This window comes from Gasterosteus aculeatus, chromosome X, assembly GCF_964276395.1.
Source record: "Gasterosteus aculeatus chromosome X, fGasAcu3.hap1.1, whole genome shotgun sequence".
In the NCBI taxonomy this organism is placed as follows: Eukaryota; Metazoa; Chordata; class Actinopteri; order Perciformes; family Gasterosteidae; genus Gasterosteus; species Gasterosteus aculeatus.
In genome coordinates, this window is record NC_135698.1 from 20,169,698 (window position 1) to 20,172,218 (window position 2,521).

Consider the following 2,521-nt stretch of genomic DNA (forward strand, 5'->3'; position numbering starts at 1 on the left):
TTGAAAGGGAATTATGGGGCATGGGATCACTCGACGCCGCTTCCCAAAGTCACTACGCTGCTTTCTTGACGACATGTTGCGTCCAATCGGTGAGATATTCCTGTTCAGGACCAAAGCAGGGAACCAACAGACCGACTACCGTTCACGCAGCCGTGCTGCTTCCATTGTGAGGGAGAGACCTTTGGGCTTAAATGTCACACACACATTAAAAATGCACAGTGGTGACATTTTTGTTCGGACATTCTTTCTTTACATGTACTGTGAACTTTGGAGATTGTCGGCCGAGGAAAAAAGTGGAAAGCAAAGGTGTGTGTTGATCACTTCCGCCTCCTCTTGTTCGAAGACTTTCAGCGGCGTAGAAAGATACAGGGAAACACACTCTGCACTTTTGGTTATGCTGAGTTTCACTCTCCATTTGCATCATCGGAAAACTGTGCAGAAAAGCTGGTTTACAGCCAAGTCATTACAGCCGGCTCATAATGTGATACAAGAGTTATCCCAGTCAATAGTTTCATGGATTAGTTCACAACATCACAACTATGTGCAACTCTGGATGTCTTTGTGTGTCATTATTGGCAGACGTATTTTACTGCTTGTCTGAACCATTTTTTTTTTACACACCTCCTGCTTTATGTCATTCTTTGTTTCATTTTCACGTCGACCAAACACATTGAGGCACCTATTGAGCAAAAACCTGTCAATGTTTCAGAGCATAATTAGAGCTCGAATTACAAATCATTATTTGTTAGAGGGCAGACCAAACGGCAATCTACAGCAATGGTTTAAAACATTTACTATTAGGATCACATTTACAATATGATATTCCCAAAATCATATTATATTACTGTTAGAGATATGTTAGTATATTGTTTTAATAGATTTTAGGAGCTGTGTAAAACATGCAGATTTACTTCAGCGTATTCATACAAATGAACTAAATTCTAGCACGGCTTCAAACTACGACTTCCCCAACTCATTAAAATACTTTGGAACACTACGAGTCGTCTCTGCCCACTCAGCCCTGCATAGTCATTTCCTGCCACAGTTCTATTTAGTAAGAATTCAAAATAACGTGTTTAGAGGTAAACGGACTCACACCCTGATGTTTTTTCACTAACCTCCAAGATGGAAATGATTGACATGGGTGGTGAACCATGCAGAAATGTTGGATACAAATGTAAAACTTGCCCCTTTGCACATTTATTGTGAATGCCATTAGCATTCCTGTAAAGTTCCTATGTTCCTTATTCATGAGCTGTGGATCAGAGTCCGCATCCAATAGAAATACATATGTGATTGTGAGTCTCTGATTGCCTCGCTGGGCTCCAGAATTAATAAATGATGGCAGTCAGTGCATAGGCTCTGTTTTACTTTTATTGCACACCCCTTCCCATATAATCTCAGTGTTAGCACAGCTCCTGAAAAGAAACTATTTCATTAGTCACGGTAAACTCATCGGTTCCCATTTCAGATTCATGTGTATTACACTATGTAGTGCTGTCATTAAGGAATTAACTGCTTCTATCTTCACACAGATTTAATTGGCTCCTGGTGTGCTTCCTAATGAAATTGCAGCTTGTAGAGTGTGAAGCAAACTCATATCTGCACTGTCTGATGCTTCTAAAAACGTCGATGCAGTGCAGTGTCAAGCGGGAGGATACTTTGCTTGTTCAGTTGCATTGCGAGTAGAAGAACACCTGCACGGTGAGTAATGAGATTCTTGCGCCCTGCTGATCAGAGGTCAGCTCTTCTCTGCTTGCAGGCTCAGCCACAGGCCAGTCAAGATGGATAAGTTCCAGCTCGCCGCTGAACAAGGACCTCACTATATGTGCAAAGCATTCGACATGTCGCTAATAAGTAAAGCCGCATTGACTACGTTTGAACATTTACAACTCCCCAAGTAACTGATTGGATCCCCGAAGTCCCCGAATTAAATAATCATTAGACATCAGTAAACAGCAGCATTTTTTACCAGCCAACTGGTGTGTGTGATCATTTATATATAAAACAGGTTTGGGTAATTTCCCTGGCACATTTAATCTCTAATGCAGCTCCAGTTTATCATCATGTGTAAGTGAGTTCAAAGAATGCCAACCCAGTGCAGCTTCATTTAAATGTTATTGTGACTGAGAATGCATTATGTCCTTAGTAATGGCCAATATTGTCCAACATTAAATCCTACCTTTACAAATGGGGATGGCCTTGTGTGATTTACTTATGTGGAACTGGTAATGGACCCATCTCATCTTGTGCTTTTGGGACTGGGAAAATTACCCACATCAAAGCTAAAAAGGGCATTTTCTATATTAGCCACCAAAATTCAACAACTCAAAAGTTCCTCCTCGTTATGCGTTCTCCTCCAGTATGAAGTGCATTTACTATTCCATCACTGAAAATCCTTTGTCCGTATGGAAAAGATGGTGTCTGCGTCGCCTTTGAAGTGAGCCGAACCCTAGTGCTGCAGTCCAGAGGGAGGCTGTTTGCACTTGACTGCACAACAGTGAGACTTTGCACAGTGACT